This window comes from Zalophus californianus, chromosome 1 (assembly GCF_009762305.2).
Source record: "Zalophus californianus isolate mZalCal1 chromosome 1, mZalCal1.pri.v2, whole genome shotgun sequence".
NCBI classification, from domain to species: domain Eukaryota; kingdom Metazoa; phylum Chordata; class Mammalia; order Carnivora; family Otariidae; genus Zalophus; species Zalophus californianus.
The window spans coordinates 26,885,772-26,902,894 of NC_045595.1; the positions used below are offsets into that span (position 1 = coordinate 26,885,772).

At 37.0% G+C, this 17,123-nt stretch overlaps 1 long non-coding RNA gene across 1 annotated transcript in view; it reads left to right on the forward strand.

Annotated features, from left to right (window-relative positions):
- The window catches only part of LOC113918940, a 278,736-nt gene that overhangs the window by 12,910 nt on the left and 248,703 nt on the right, over nt 1-17,123 (forward strand). The window contains exon 2 of the long non-coding RNA XR_003518731.2: nt 10,406-10,494. This is a non-coding gene — a long non-coding RNA (uncharacterized LOC113918940). The remainder of the gene's footprint in view (nt 1-10,405; nt 10,495-17,123) is intronic.

The following is a 17,123-nucleotide window of genomic DNA, read 5'->3' on the forward strand; positions in this document are numbered from 1 at the left end:
ACCAATGGAATGGATATTTGTACACACATGTTCTTAACATTATTCTCAACATTCAAAGTGGAAGCAATCTGTGTTCATGGATGGATGAATGGATAAACAAAATGTGATATATACAATCAATGGACTATTATTCAGCCTTAAACAAGAAGGAAATTCTGACACATGCCACAACATGGATGAATCTTAAGGATATTATGCTAAGTGAAATAAGGAAATCACACACACACACACACACACACACACACACACACCACGCACACACACAAATACTATATGATTCCACCTATAAAGTATATACAGCAGTCAAAAATCATAGAATCAGAAAGTAGAATGATGGTTGCCAGGGAATGTGTGGACTAGGGAGAATTGGGAAGTTGTTGCTTAATGAGTATAGAGTTTCAGTTTTGCAAGATAAAGTTCTGGAGATTGATTACACAACAGTATGAATATACTTAATAATACTGAACTGCACACTTAAAAATGTTTAAGATGGCAAATTTTATATTATTTTTTATCATAATTAAAAAATTTTATGGGGGGAGAGGAGGTAATAAGAAAAAATGTCTAAAAAAAGGGTCCTTAGAAACAGCTTGAGAAATGCTGTTATTAATAATTGTACATGTGTGCACACATGTGTCTGTATGCATGCCCAGGCATTTCTATTTAAGCTGAATTATTTAAAGTTAAAGTGCAGGCATCATAAGACTTTATTCCTAAATACATAGCATAATAGCATGTATCTCTTAAGAACAAGGATAATCTCCTACATACCATTTTATACCATAACACTACATGTATACTATACCTCAATATCATTTTCACATTCAAGAAGTTTAGTATCGAACAATAATATATTTTGATATAGTCTATATTCAGATTTCTCCAGTTCTAATAATTGTTTTTTTCTACACAGGATCAATCAAAGATCCTACTGTGAATTTAGTTGTAATGTAATTATAGTCTCCTTTAATTTAGAACAGTTGGAGTATTTTCAAGATAGTAGCATTTTAGATAGTTCACACCAGTTGTTTTGTAGAATGTCCCTCAATATGGGTTTGTCTAATTGTTTTCTTATGACTAAATTAAGCATTTAGGGCAAAAATTACTACATAAGTTATATAATTCATCCCTTTTGGAGATAAATAATATGCTTGTCCCATTTTTGTGATGTCGAGATTGATTATTTGGTTAATTAAAGTGGTGAGTAGTTTTTCTATTGTTATTTTTTATTTGTTTCTGATTAGAAAAGGCATATATATTTAGTTCAGAAAACTTGAAAAATGCAAAAGGAAAATCACGAATTTCACTACACAGAAATAAACATTGTTAATGTTTTATGTATATCCTTAAGCAATCTTCTAGTGTTCCACATATAGTTATTCCAACTTTTTGCTATTTAAAATGTTTGCTTTTGTAAATAACCCAGTAGCGAACATCATTGTTGCTCTTCAAATCTTTGTCCTAATTTTTTAAAATTATTTCTGTAGTATTTCTAAAAAGTCAATTGTTTGATTAAAAGGTAGTAACTTTTTAGATTGTTTCACATTTCCTGATATACTCTCTCTGAGATTTTTATTTAGGTATAGAGTACTCAAAAATTTCTCATCAAATGTAAACACTGTTGTTTCAACAGAATAAACAAATTAGGGGTGCCTGGGTGGCTCAGTTGTTAAGCGTCTGCCTTCGGCTCAGGTCATGATCCCAGGGTCCTGGGATCGAGCCCCACGTTAGGCTCCCCGCTCGGCGGGAGGCCTGCTTCTCCCTCTCCCACTCCCCCTGCTTGTGTTCTCTCTCTCTCGCTGTGTCTCTCTCTGTCAAATAAATAAAATCTTTCCAAAAAAAAAAAGAATAAACAAATTAGTGTAAGAACCTGGTAGAGATTATCTATCCTCATTCCATGTACCTAGTAGAGAAGGTCTTAATTGGCTTAACCCAGTCTATGGTAAGGTGTTTTTGTTTGTTTGTTTGTTTGTTTTTTAAGGTTTATTTTTAGAGAGAGAGAGCAGCAGCTGGGCCAGCTGGGGTGAGGGTGGGGGGAGGAGGGGCAGAGGGAGAGAATCTTTCAAGCAGACTTCCTGATGAGAGAGGAGCCGGCTGCTCCGAAGGGCTTGATCCCACAATCCATGAGATCATGACCTGAGCTGAAACAAAGAGTTGGGCTGCTTAACCAACTGAACCACCCAGCACCGCTGTGGTAAGGTTTTTCTGAAGTCACATACCCACAGGTGATCCAATCAGCTGAGGACAAGGAAAATAATGCTGTTAACGGAGCAGATTTTCTGAAGGGATGATGTAGCAGGAAGAAATATTTGTTACTTTTAATATGTCTAGTTTAACACTTGGCTTAAAGAAAAAACACTCTTCCTCATTGTGTTTGTTTTTGTATTTGGCACCTAACATTCATTAAAATATCATTTCCCTCATGTTTTCTACCACAGTTCAGGTCAAAATAATTTCTGATCTTTGATTAACTCCACTCCATTGTCCATTATATGGTAGAGTAATCATTCTACTGTACAAATATGGTCTTTCCCTTCACTGCTTAAATGCTCTTTAGTGATTTCTTATTGCAGTTAGGACAAAGGCATGGCTTATAAAGCCCCACTTGGTGGTCGAGTGGATGTGAAAGATAAGGAAAAGGGAGGATTTAAGCATCCTATCAGTTTATTGTTCAGATAACTGGGTGAATTAAATTCAGATGGACTCAATTTGAGGTACCTGTGGGACATGCAATTTGAGCTATTAAATAGGAAGTTGGGTATATGGTTCTAAAGCCCAAGATGGAGATTTGGGCTAGACATATAGAATCAGGAGTTATCAAAATACAGATGGTAATTAAAGACCCTGAAATAGTGGAGTAGAGAAACCAGAGACTCTAGAGTAAGAAGAAAAGAAAGCTTGGGCAGAAATGACATGTAAGAAATAGGTAAAGGATCAAAAGCGAGAAGTCAAAAAAGTAGGGAAAGACCACATACATCTGGTGACTCTTGTGCCAATGGTGTAAAGGTCTTTCAAGAAAGGGAAAAGTCAACAAATGTCTGTACTTCTTTTTTTTATTATTATTATTATGTTAATCACCATACATTACATCATTAGTTTTTGATGGAGTGTTCCATGATTCATTGTTTGAGTATAACACCCAGTGCTCCATGCAGAACGTGCCCTCCTTAATACCCATCACCAGGCTAACCTATCCCCCACTCCCCCTCCCCTCTAGAACCCTCAGTTTGTTTTTCAGAGTCCATCGTCTCTCATGGTTCGTCTCCCCCTCCAATTTTGTCCCCTTCATTCTTCCCCTCCTGCTATCTTTTTTTATTTTTTTAACATATAATGTATTATTTGTTTCAGAGGTACAGGTCTGTGGTTCAACAATCTTACACAATTCACAGCCCTCACCATAGCACATACCCTCCCCAATGTCTATCACCCAGCCAACCCATCCCTCCCACCCCCCACCACTCCAGGAACCCTCAGTTTGTTTCCTGAGATTAAGAAGAAATGCCTGTGCTTCTAATGTCAAATAAGATAAGGCTTGAAAAATAACATGGAGATCAACAGTGACCTCTACAAGATTACTTTGTTGGAGCCATTCAGATAGAAGCCAGATTCAACTAGACTGAGGACTAATTAGCAAGAAAAGTGGTGACAGCAAGAAATTTGATAGTGAAATGGAGTAAAGAAACTTTAATAGCTAGTGTTAGGCAGTTTACAGAGTTTTTATTATTTGTTCCCAATGGGAGAGACTTGGATTTTGAAGACACAGAGGAGAGAGATAATTTCAGGGAGAAATTCTTCCTGAAAAGGAAGAAGTAAATGAGACTTAGCACACAGATGGAAGTATTATGCTTAGACAGGAAGAGAAGTGTATGATTCATTTTATTTTATTTTATTTTAAGATTTATTTTGTGGAGAGAGAGAGAAAGAGAGAGGGAAACAGTGCATTTGCGAGTGTGCAGGGTGGGGAGGGACAGAGGGAGAGGGAGAGAGACAATCTCAAACAGACTCCCTGCTGAGCGCAGAGCCTAGTATCAGGCTCCATCTCATGACCCTGAGATCATGACCTGAGCTGAAATCAGGAGTTGGACACTTAACTGAGCCACCTAGGCACCCCTGTATGGTCCATTTTAATGAAAGAGAATGTAAAATTCATAGAGAAGCTAGCATGTAGACTCTTATTACATTTTCCTGGATTATTTGAAATTTAATTTTATATTCCTGAATAAAATTTTAGTATAAAGACTCTTTTGAAGGTTACAATTATAATATATCTTTCCACCAGTAGTAACAAAAGCAAAATATTTTTTTGTGTGTATGAGAACCTTACGTTAATGTGGTTTAGTTGAGTATTAAAGACCTGTTATATAGACTACTAATGGCTTTTTTTGTTCAAATATTATGAATAGAAATGTTTATGTGGTGATCTTTAAAAGAAATGTTCTTCTGACACAGTTCTATGAAACTATAGAGAAATTTACAATTGAAGGCAAAAAGGAAAAGCTTAGTGCAAAAACTCACAAAGGTCAAAATTATGCAGCAAATTAATCTGAAAATCAAAGGACAGAGGATAAAATTTATTTGTTATTATAAATTCTCTCAGGAAACTCACCTTTTTCATACTTTGTCAAAAAACCTTAAACATTCACAGTTTAAAATGGCCTATTTTACGGTTTTATAAAACAGATTATGGTTTACTTTTATAAGAATTTAGCCACTGTTTGGGGTGCCTGGGTTGCTCAGTCGGTTAAGCGTCTGTCTTCAGCTCAGGTTGTGATCCCAGGGTCCTGGGATTGAGCTCCGCATCGGGCTCCCTGCTCAGCAGAGAGCCTACTTCTTCCTCTCCCTCTGCTATTCCCCCAGCTTGTACATACGCTCTCTCTCTCTCCGTCAAATAAATAAATAAAATCTTTGAAAAAAAAATTTAGTCACTGTTAGTATTGGAGAGGAAAATTGCATTGGTACCCTTTCATGATGGTGGTTTTACTTATGAACCAGATAATAATGTTAAAAAAAAACAACACACACACACCAAAAACCACATTATGTTATCCAAAGCTTTGGATCTTGAAGGTGTTTGAACTGATTTGGTGATCATGTTATTATTTTGGTATTACTCTTTTGTATAATGGGAATTTTGTTTTATTTGAGTACATTTCCCAAATCAGAAGTTACTAAGTTGCACATTTGTTCTATCAGCACTCTTTTTGTTTAAAGTGATTGAACACTAAATGGAAACTGGCTCAAACAATAAGTAATTGATTATTGGTTTATGTAACTTAGCTACCCAGAGTAGATCCAGCTGTATCCAGAGCTCAAAATGCATTGCCAGATTTTTTTCTCTACATTCTTTCTTCTAGATTAGTTCAGTCCCTAGGCTGGCTCTCCTTGGGCTCACAAAATGGTTGCAGCTTTCTCAATCGTATAGCCTTATATCAAAGTAGAGCATTTTGAGCCAAAGTCCTTAAGTTCACCTTCATTTGCATCAACTGGGATCATATGCCTTTCTCTACCAACACAGTGGTCAGATAATTGTGCATCCTAATTGGCTTAACACTGGATTGTGTCTTTAAGCCAATCACTGAAACTAAAGAAATGAGATATATTGATTGACTCGGAGTGGAGTCCCCCCAAACTCAGCTTGGGAATGTGGAAGGATTGTTTCCAAAGGAAACTCTGGGTCCTCTTATAAGAAAGGGGGAGGATAGATGTTGGGTAGCCAAAAGCAGATGTCCACTGTAGTGTTGTCATATATGTGGTGACTTTGTAGAGATTACAGACAAATATTTTTTATTCAAAGTATAATGAAGAAATTAATATAAAAGTTTCTCTAATATTCTTTAAATGATTCAATGTACATATGTTTAATCCAAATATCATAGGTATCACTACCCATTTAATTATTCCAGGTTTCACATTAACTCTTAGATTCTCTAAGACCCTTCCTGCAAAGGCACAGGAAATTCAATATGTTATTAGATGATCATGTATTTTCCAGGATCTTTAGGGGGATATTAGGTATCTAGGAATCAGTTTGGGAGTGATTACTTGGCTGCACTGTTCCTTAGACCCAATATTTTTATGAAGGATTCCACTTGGTTGCCACTATTGCCACTAAATATCTGTGATGTTTGAAGCTGTTGAAATTAGACTGTAACTACTTTAGCTAATGTTGTCACCAGTAAGAAAGAGACATCTGGGAGCTGGCCCCCCACTCATAGCTAGGCTTTGGTGGGTCATTATGCATGAATAATTTCACAGAATACCAACATCAGACAAGGCTACTCTGTGACTGTGATGGATCAATACAAAAACAAGACCACTCCACAACCATGTCTGAACACAGACAAAAACATGAACATTGTCCAAATCATGGAGATGACCAAACATTTCCTTATCCTGGCTAATATGAGTTACTGCTCTTTTTTTGCCACTTACAGCTAAGCTTTACTTGATTCCTCCTGTTGTATAGATAAGATTTCTTAATATTCCCAACTGCTGAATTAACCCTGCTTCCTGACAGGATCCAGTCCCAAGTAAATCCCTGCTTCCCTAAACTTTCCCCCACATCAGCTAACATAAGCCCAAATTCTAAAATAAATTTTAACATCTTCTTGTTGAGATGCCCATGGTTCTCCAATGGTGTTTTCTCCCTTTTTGCAATAAAAGCAATGAACCCAACTTCTTCAATTACTGGTATGTTCCTGATGTTCTTTAGCTATTGGGCATTAGCACCAGTAAATCTAGAACTCTGTGTTTTCATTCTTGGGAAGCAGACAGAAAGCTTGTAGTAAATTTCTTTCAGTTGCTAGGATTGAAGTTAGGTGAGTCTTCTGGAAAGTTGCTTGGGCCCCAGTGTTCAGTAGTTAGCAATGATGATTTTTTACTCAAATGCTAAAGCTAGTCAAGCCCTAACTGTGAAGCCAAGACTTCAAGTAGAACTATTTCAGTAGTCACCTGTACTCTCTTGTCCTGAGTACCACTTAAACTGCTTGTCACCATTACTATTGATGGTTAGTTTTCTGGTATAGTTCTTTGTCTATTAACCCAGGCAAAGATGTTTTTTCAAGGTAAGAAAAGGTGTTGGAGGTCAGAAGGGCTCCACATGAAGTTGACTGAGTGTCAAGGTGCTCTAATTTTAAAAATTCACACAAATATCCCCCCCTCCCGCAAAGACAAATTCCACTGGGGTGATTGGGTTGGGACAGTTTGGTTATTTGTCGTATCTATAACCAATATCCTGCTACCATTTTGGCTGCTGTTACTGGTCTAAGTCATTGTATGTTCTTCCTTTATGGTGTGTCCCCTCCTAAAATCTAACTTTCATTAGGGCCCCCAATTCTCTGTCAGGTATATCTCAGTCTCAATAGTGGATAGAATTTAAATATTTTTTCCTGGAAGGCTTTGGCCCCAGTGCAAATCACAGGATGCAAATGGATACATGCATAAGGTAATTTATTCTGCTCCAGTATCCACAAACATCTAATCCTAATCCAAATTGACTTGTGTGGAGAGGGATGTCATCTAACTCCACTGACCAAAAGCATCTGGGCTCCTATTCTACTCAGGTATCTTCTTACTAGCTTTATTTCACTAACAAAACTATGTGCTGCAGAATGGGATTTTCTTCTCCTTATTACCGTTTCTCATCCCATAGGAGTCAGATATGTTTTTTAGCATATTCATTGAAATTAAGCAATGGGTATATAGTTGATAATATGAAGAGAAAGGTTTGTCTGCTAGAAAGTCCAATCTAAAGGACTTCCACCTCCCTTCTTTTAACACAGGGAAAGGACCTGCCATGACTACCAGGATGGAGGCATGTGTAGAATTTAAAATGAGCTACTCATTCTGAGCTACTCATTCTACTTTAGCTACTCTTCTAGAATGGAGCTTCAGGGAATTCAGAGGGGTAGGAAAGGCCACAACAAAGATAGTAAGAGAGTGAAAGGCAATAGAAAGGACTCTAAGATGCTCATCTTGCATGGCTTCTGATAGCTAATGTCTTTGTATATTTGTGATAAGTTAATAGAAGAGATGTTTTTTACTGTTCACAGACTTCTACGTATGTGGTTATAGTGCATGCATAATGCATATGTACACATGTCTACATAATAAGTCTTTTTTTACATAATGATAGTCTTTAAATACACCTTAATCAATGGAAAAGCCTTTGAAAAAAAACAGAGAAAAGTTCAAAGCAAACATACAGGATAAAGGTTTCTTTATTGATAATTTGGTCAAGACAAACTTTTTTGAAAAGACCAGGAAGTTTTACAAAATTTTGTGAAAGTATTTTTAAAATGGTGTTCAGGTATATCTAAAGTATATACTAACCATATTTATTATCAAACAACACTTTATGTTTGTGTAAATTTGCTACTCTTCCTTAATATAAAAATTAGCCAAATTTAACCAGAGATTTAGGGTCTGGTTATATTTTATTACTATAACCCATTTTCTTAATAAAATCCCTAGTATAATCCCCAGGGAAAGCAAATTACTTTAAGGCACTGACCATAGGACCTGTGCCTTTCCCCCCCAATCCCCACATTGTTTGAATGTCCTTCAGTTTTAAAACCTTATTGCTTGGGGTGCCTGGGTGGCTTAGTTGGTTAAGCGACTGCCTTTGGCTCAGGTCATGATCCCAGGGTCCTGGGTTTTTGCTTCTGCCTCTCCCTCTCCCTGCTACTCCATCTGCTTGTGCTCTCTCTCTCTCTGTCAAATAAATAAATAAAATTTCTTAAAAAAAAAAAACAAAACAAACTTATTGCTCACCTCCATCTTTAAAACGCCTTTGCTGGCTCTTCCTTCTCTCTAATGAGAAGTACTTCTCAAAGCCAAGTTTTTTATTCATTCAAAAGTAGATAGTTGAGAACTACTAGTTGCCAGGCACTGTGTTAGATATGGAATATAACCGTCAACAATGCTGTTTATCCTCGGCTTTCTCTATAATCAAAAGAGCTAAAATTAACTGAGAACTTAATGTGTGTCAGGTCCTTAGGTACTTAGAATACTAAGTACTTTATGTGTATTCTTTCTTGTAATCCTCACAACCATCCTAAGAGGTAGTTTTTTTTTTTTAAGATTTTTATTTATTTATTTGACCTAGAGAGAGCGCAAGCAGTGTAGTGGCAGGCAGAAGGAGAGGTTGAGAAGCAGGCTGTCTGCTGAGCAAGGAATCCAGTGTGGGGCTTGATCCCAGGACCCTGGGATCATGACCTGAGCTGAAGGCAGACACTTAACCGACTAAGCCACCCAGGCACCCCTAAGAAGTAGTTTTAATTTAATCTATATTTTACAAATAAACAGAGTAGGGCAGAGAGGATAAACAACTTGCTCTATAGTAAAGGGTAAGTCCATGCTAAGCTACCTCTACTGCTTTTCTGAAAAATACCATAAAAGAGGTATAAGTTAGTTTTTCTTGGAGTATATAACATCTCTTGTAGAGTGGATGAAATTTGTAAATGTGGATATGAGCATGTGGATGAAACTAGAATAAAAGATGTACCATTTACATTTAATATGCAGAATATCAAAATATATTTACTCAAAATAAAATCATAATCTCTTTCTGTCTACTGCTGTCATCCACTAGCTTTATTTTGTATATCTAAAATTACAAAGTAGGATTGTTTAAAAGATATTCTATCATTCAGATTCAAAGAAGTTCGAGTGATGCCATGCTGTATTTGCTGGGGTGCATGATAGGAAATGCACAAGCATTGATACTGCCCTGCACCGCTATCTTTGGTCTCTTCCCAATCCTATACTTTCTTTGTTGGTCTGACAGGTTGCTAAAGATAATCTTTCAGATGGATAATCATGGATAATGCACTTAGCTAAATTAAAATTAATTATAGCTATATTTAGATAATAAAATAGTTCTATTGAAAATAGGACTCATTTCTGTGGAACAGAAATTTAATCTCTGTGTTATATTGCTTAGGGAACCTGGTACTCTCCTGATAATAGGATTAGAATTAAGTTACTTAATACTTACTGAATTGTAAACTTTTTAAGTTTTCTCTCCCCACTTCTTTGTCCCATTTGTTTATCTCCTTGGTTGGCTTGTTTGAGCTTTTTCCAATCCTTGTATTTTTCACAGTAATATTCCTTTTAATGCCCGTAAGCTAAAATGTAAACACTAAATAGAAAAATATAAGTCTGCAAAGGGACTTTATCAGCTTTGTTTTCTGTTTATTTTCTTGTTTTGGAAATTGTTCTTTAGTTTGCTGGAAAGCAATCCTGTTTATAAATAGTAGAACCAGTGTTGGAATTATGATTTTCTTTAAAACTGTAACATATAATCTTAGGTGAACTTTTTAATATGTAAGAACATGTAGGTATTGTCATAAATAAGGTTAACTTAATAAAATACAAAATTTACCCATTTTAATTTTTATTTCAGGTTGAAATATACTAATAAATATACTATTACTGCTCTAACAAACCACTTCCTTGTGTTGACATCTTCAACCAAAATGTAGATTGTTATAGGTAAGTTGTTTCCTCTTTTTACTTCAAATAGTTGGAACTTAGCTGCAACATGCTGAGAACTGAATGGCTCTAATTTAGAAGATTCTTTGGTGTGTAAAAAGTATTCAATGTATGATATTAAGAGTCATTTCCATGTTAGAAACTGCATAGATGCATTTTGGCTCTTTTTCTGTAACAGATCATTTTAATTTAATTTATATAAATATGAATAAGTATAGTATACAAGTCGTATATTATAATACAAATTTTAAATGTTTGAGTATATTGGAAACTGCAAGTTTTCTAGTTGAATATTGGGACAATAGCATCATATATTCAGATGTTAGAACCTTACAGACAATTAAGTAGGAAAGTTGATAGAAATTTATGTAGATTTAGATTGGCAGATAAGTGCCAGGTCTTGTCTTAAGAGAAGTATTTTTTCTAATTTTTTAGAATTTGGAATTAAGTCTAAGAAAACAGTTTTCCTTTGTATATTATGGCCTCCTTAGAGGTATATAATGGAGTTAAAAGTTCTGAAATAATTGTAAAATAGTCTTTGTTTTCATCAGCTGAGGCTATGCTGCCATAACAAAACAATCCTCAAATCTCTGAAGCTTGAAACAACAAAGGTTTATTTTCTGGTCTTTTAACACATCTCCCATTGGTCAGCTATAGCTCAGTTTGATGTTGTGTTCATTCTGGAACCCATGCTAAGGGAACAACCTCTACCTGGAACATTGCTAGTCACATGGTGAAAGAAAATGAAGAATGTAGTAGAATCACACAATGGCTCTTAAAGTTTCTACTTGGAAGTGGCATATCTAGCTTCTCATATTTTATCGGCCAAAGGAAATCATATGGCAAAGCCTGATGTCATGAAGAAGTACCAAATATTTTGAACAGTAATACAAAATAATTTACCATACTTTACTCTTTTGGTCACAAATATTCATTTCCTTCCCTTTTGCATATAAAATATACTCATTCTATACCCAAGGTAGACAACTCAATAGTCCCATCCAATCATAGTATAGGGCTCAAAATTCAAGGTATGATAGTTTCCCTATAAAGCATGGATGTGACTCCTCTTACTTTGGGGACTTGTGAACCTAAAAAAGGCAACTTTTATACTCTCCTTAAATACAAACAGAGATGGAACATGGATGGGTACTGCAATAAGTATTCCCATTCCTGAAAGGGGAATAATGGGAGACATAATGGTCATTAGTTTGTCACTATAGTCTGAAATCCTACAGCCTTCACAAGAGCCTCTTACCCTAGGGATGAGGAATAGCCTTTCATTGGTCACTGTTTCTGCTTTCTGGGAGTAGCTTCTCAGTACATTTTTCCCCCATGGCTGTCTGCTTACCTTCCTTTTCATCATCCTTCCTGGATACATCTGAAGAGGGCACTGGAGAATATGCCTTCCCTAGAGGCTATCTACATTCCTCAGTGTGCTACTGAATCAACTAACTCAGGGGGCTGCCCTATTTCTGGACTTTCTTTTATATGCGATAAGGACATATATTTTTATTTAAGCCAGTGTGATTGAGGTTTCTCTTACATGTAACAGAAAACATTCTGATTTATAAAAATCTGTTATCATATTCTTCTGAAATAAATAGAACTCTGACAAAAATTTTTCTCAAGCTGGACTATAACTGCATCAAACTGATTATTAAGATACTCTAAAATGGAAACTGCTTCTGCAATTCTTTTCAAGTATTATTTTAATATGAAAAGGTAACTTAAAGACTTTTAGCTATCAGAAGCAAATGGATATACTATTACCATTATAACATCATAACTTGATGTTTTATTATTTAAGACTTATCATATTATGATGGTACAAAGATCATTCAATAGGGAAAGAATAATCTTTTGAACAAATGGTTCTGGGACCACCAGATATCCACATGCTAAAGAATAAAGTTGTATCCCTATTTCACCCCATATTCAAAAATTAATTCACATTGGATCAAAGACTTAAATGTAATGGCTAAAATACAAAATTTTTAGAAGAAATCATATGTGTAAATCACCATGACCTTGGACTAAGCAATGTTTGGTTAGATACATCACCAAAAATACAAGCCACAAAAGAAAAAAAATAGATAATTAGACCATCAAAGTGGAAAAAAAATTCTGCTTCAAAGGACATAATTATTTATCTGATAAAAGACTTGTATTCAACATGTTTAAAGCACTATTACTAATCAACAATAAAAAGATACATAACCCAATTTAAAAGTGAGCAAAAGACTCGAATAACATTTCTTCAAATAAAATATACAAATGTCCAATATGCATATGAAAAGATGTTCAACAACCTTAGCCACTGGAGAAAAATCAAACCCATGATGATATACCACTTCACACCCACTGAAATGGCTATAATTTTAAAAAGACAAATGTTGGTGAGGATGTGGAGAAATTGCAACCCTCATACACAGATGATGGGAATGTAAAATGGTGCAGCTTTTGAAAAACAGTTTGGCAGTTCCTCTAGAGATTAAATGTAGAGTTACCATTTGACCTAGTTTTTCCACTCATGGGTATATTCCCAAGAGAAATGAGAGCACATAGCCACATGAAAACTTGTACATGAATGTTCATAGTAGTATTACTTATAATACTCAAAAAAGTATTACTTATAATACTCAAACCACATAACCGTGATATACAGTACAACATGAATGAACTTTGAGAACATTATGTTAAGTAAAAGAAACCAGACACAAAAGGCCACATATTGTATGATTCCATTTATATGAAATACCTAGGATAGACAAATCTGTAGAGACAAAGATAAGTGATTGCCAGAGGCTGGGGATAAGGGGAAATGAGGAATGACTGCTAATGGGCACAGTGTTTCTTTTCGGGGTGATGAAAGTATTCTGGAATTAGGTAAGAGGGAGCAAGATGGCAGAGGAGTAGGAGACCTGGATTTCGTCTGGTCTCAGGAATTCAGCTGAATAGGGATCAAACCATTCTGAACAACTACGAACTCAATAGGAGATTGAAGAAGAGACTAGCAACAACTCTCTGAACAGAGAAGCGACCACTTACTGGAAGGTAAGACGTGCGGAGAAGTGAATCCGAGGCGATATTCGGGAGGATAGACGGCGGGGGAGGGGGCCTCCGTCGAGGGCTTCTGGCAAGTGATTGATAGAGCCACCGAGCACAAAATCGGAACTTTTAGAAGTCGGCTCCGCTGAGGGACATCGCTCCAGTGGCTAAGTGGGGGGTGGAACCCTCGCGGGACAGTGTGGTCTCAGGACCCTCGGGGTCACAGAAAGACTGGGGGTGCCTGAGTGCGACAGAGCTCCCAGGTATCGGAGCGGGGAAGCTGGCTGCAGAGACGGAGCTGAGGCGCGGGCTCTCAGCTCGGGGTTGCCATAAACTGTGATCCGCGGCCCAGCTGGGCCACTGCTCCTCCAGCAGGGACCCAACAAGTAGCAGAGCCGGGGAGACTCCCCTTCCTCCCCCCAGGAAGAGCGGCACGGGAGCGCACCGCAGGGATCTGCTGGGTTTGGAGACTCCACACGGGGTCAGGTGCCAGAGATAGAAACGCTCGGCCTGTGCCAGGTGAGCACGGAGTGCGGCCAGAGACCGGGGAGACGGGAGTGACTGCTTTTCTCTGGGGGCACGCTGAAGAGCGGGGCCCCGAGTTCTCAGCTACTTTGGGCAGAGATTGGGAGGCCACCATTTTCACCCTGGTCCTCCAAAGCTGTACCAGAGCTTGCAGGAAACAAAAGCTCCTGAGAGCAAACCTGAGCAGCTTGCTTAGCCCAGACCGACAAGGCGGGGCAATTCCACCTCCAGCAAAGACGTTTGGGAACCACGGCAACAGTCCCCTCCCCCAGAAGATCCGCACGAACAGCCAGCCAAGACCAAGTTTACGGATCAAGGAGAATGGGAGAACTCCAGCGCTAGGGGAATACTGCACATAGAATTCATGGCTTTTTTTACCATGATTCATTAGTTTTTCAAAGTTAATTTTTTAACTGTTTTTTTTTGAATTTTTCTTTTTCCCTTTTTCAACCAACATCTTATCAATCCCTTTTTTAAAAAAACATTTTTTATTTTTCATTTTTAGAGTCATATTTTATCCCTTCATAGTAGTTACCCTTATTTTTGACATATATATATATAAGTTGTTCTCTCTTTAAAATTTTGAGATACAGTTTCTTCTAACAGATCAAAATATACCGTAAATCACTAGTGTATGGCTTTGCTCTACTCTCCTGCCTGATCACATTTTTCCCTATTTTTTTCTTTTCTTTCTTTTTTTTAAATCTTCTTCTTTCTTTTTTCAAACAACTTCTTATCTTATCAATTCCTTTTATAAAAACTTTTATAATTTTCATCTTTACAGTCATCTTCCATCCCTTCATTGTATCTACCCTTATTTTATACATATATGTCTTTCTTCCTTTAAAATTTTTGGAGGCACTTTCTTCTAACAGACCAAAATACGCCCAAAATCTAGTGTGGGGCACTGATCTATGCACTAGCCTAATCATATTTGATCATATTCTGTTTCTTTTGTTCTGTTTTTGTTTGTTTTTATCTTTTTCTTTTTTTTTTCTTTTTTCTCTTTCTTTTTTCTTTCTTTCCCTTTCTTTTCCGCTGGTTTCAGATCTTTTCTGATTTGTATAGAGTATATTTGCTGGGGACGTTGTTAACCTGTTAGCATTTTGTTCTCTCATTCATCTATTCTCCTCTGGACAAAATGACAAGACGAAAAAGTCACCTCAGCAAATAGAACAAGAGGTAGTACCGTCTGCCAGGGACTTACTCAATACAGACATTAGTACAATGTCAGACCTAGAGTTCAGAATCATGACCTTAAAGATACTAGCTGGGCTTGAAAAAAGCATGGAAGTTATTAGAGACACCCTTCCTGGAGAAATAGAAGAACTAAAATCTAACCAAGTCGAAATCAAAAAGGCTATTAATGAGGTGCAATCAAAAATAGGGGCACTAACTGTTAGGATAAATGAGGTAGAAGAGAGAATCAGCGATATAGAAGACCAAATGATGGAAAATAAAGAAGCTGAGAAAAAGAGAGAGAAAGAACTACAGGATCACGAGGGCAGAATTTGAGAGATAAGTGATATGATAAGATGAAACAACATTAGAATAATTGGGATCCCAGAAGAAGAAGAAAGAGAGAGAGGGGCAGAAGATATATTGGAGCAAATTATGGCAGAGAACTTCCCTAATGTGGGGAAGGAAATAGGCATCAAAATCCAGGAGGCACAGAGAACCCCTCTCAAAATCAATAAAAAGAGGTCAACACCGTGACATCTAATAGTAAAACTTACGAGTCTCAGAGACAAAGAGAAAATCCTGAAAGCAGCTCGGGACAAGAGATATGTAACCTACAATGGTAGGAACATTAGATTGGCAACAGACCTATCCACAGAGACCTGGCAGGCCAGAAAGGACTGGCATGATATCTTTAGAGCACTAAATGAGAAAAATATGCAGCCAAGAATACTATATCCAGCTAGGCTGTCATTGAAAATAGAAGGAGAGATAAAAAGCTTCCAGGACAAACAAAAACTAAAGGAGTTTGCAAATATGAAACCAGCCCTACAAGAAATATTGAAAGGGGTCCTCTAAGCAAAGAGAGAGCCTAAAAGCAGCATAGATCAGAAAGGAACACAGACAAGATACAGTAACAGTCACCTCACAGGCAATACAATGGCACTAAATACATACCTTTCAATAGTTACCCTGAATGTAAATGGGCTAAATGCACCAATCAAAAGACACAGGCTATCAGATTGGATTAAAAAACAAGACCCATTGATATGCTGTCTGCAAGAGACTCATTTTAGACCCAAAGACACCCCCAGATTGAAAGTGATGGGGTGGAAAACCATTTACCATGCTAATGGACACCAAAAGAAAGTTGGGGTGGCAATCCTTATATCAGACAAATTAGATTTTAAAACAGAGATTGTAATAAGAGATGAGGAAGGACAATATATCCTACTTAAAGGGTCTATCCAACAAGAAGATCTAACAATTGTAAATATCTATGCCCCTAACATGGGAGCAGCCTTTTATATAAGGCAATTAATAACAAAAGCGAAGAAACACATTGACAATACAATAATACCGGGGGACTTTAACACCCCCTGAATGAAATGGACAGATCATCTAAGCAAAAGCTCAACAAGGAAATAAAGACTTTAAATGAAACACTAGACCAAATGGACTTTGCAGACATATTCAGAACATTCCATCCCAAAGCAGCGGAATACACATTCTTCTCTAGTGCCCATGGAACATTCTCCAGAACTGATCACATCCTAGGTCACAAATCAGCTCTCAACCGATACCAAAAGATTGGGATTATTCCCTGCATATTTTCAGACCACAATGCTTTGAAACTAGAACTCAATCCCAAGAGGAAAGTCGGAAAGAACTCAAATACATGGAGGCTGAAGAGCATCCTACTAAAGAATGAATGGGTCAACCAGGAAATTAAAGAAGAATTAAAAAAATTCATGGAAACCAATGAAAATTAAAACACCACTGTTCAAAATCTTTGGGATACAGCAAAGGCAGTCCTGAGAGGAAAGTATATAGCAATACAAGCCTTTCTCAAGAAACAAGAAAGGTCTCAAATA